Here is a 751-nt window from a genome sequence, read left to right on the forward strand (position 1 = left end):
AATCATTTATGACTAACAAATCTTCTACAAGACTGTCTATTTTAGTACCTACAACCGTCTTATAATAAATAAAGCTGAAAATATAAATGGGTTTGTAAAAAATACATGACGAAAATGAATTTTACTTACAACGGATTGACGAGAACGACGAGAGGAGCGCTATGGAACAAAAATAGTTGAAAACGGATGAGAAACGGACGACCGAAAATCGATTTTACGAAAGAAAAAAAATGAAATGTGAAAAAGAAGAAAAAGGAAGGGAGAAGAAGAAAGAGACGTAGGAAATGAAAATGAGGCAGCAGCCTGCCAGCCTGCTATTTATTATACGTACGTTTCTTCGTCGTTAAGAAACTTCGATAGTTATTAAAACCGTTTCGAGCTAAATTTAACCGATTTAAGTAAAAGTTTCAGTAATAAAACGGAATCAATAATAAATAAATTTAATGAGTGAAAATAAAATAAACTCAGATAGTTAACGTAAATAATAAGAAATCGGCTTGAAACGGAATTATTAGCGATTTTTACGAAACTAACGGATATTAATAAAAAATTGCTAATTTAGTGAAATAAGCTCAAAATAGCTAATTGGACGGTTTTGTTCCCAAAATCCATCTCGGGTTCACTTAAAACAACTTTCATAAGGACTCGTAAAGAAACGGAAATTATTAAATAAATAAACTCGAACTAACTTCAATAAACTCGAACTAACTTTAAATAAACTTATTAATGATTATTAAAATTAACGTATCGA

This window comes from Silene latifolia, chromosome 2 (assembly GCF_048544455.1).
Source record: "Silene latifolia isolate original U9 population chromosome 2, ASM4854445v1, whole genome shotgun sequence".
In the NCBI taxonomy this organism is placed as follows: Eukaryota; Viridiplantae; Streptophyta; class Magnoliopsida; order Caryophyllales; family Caryophyllaceae; genus Silene; species Silene latifolia.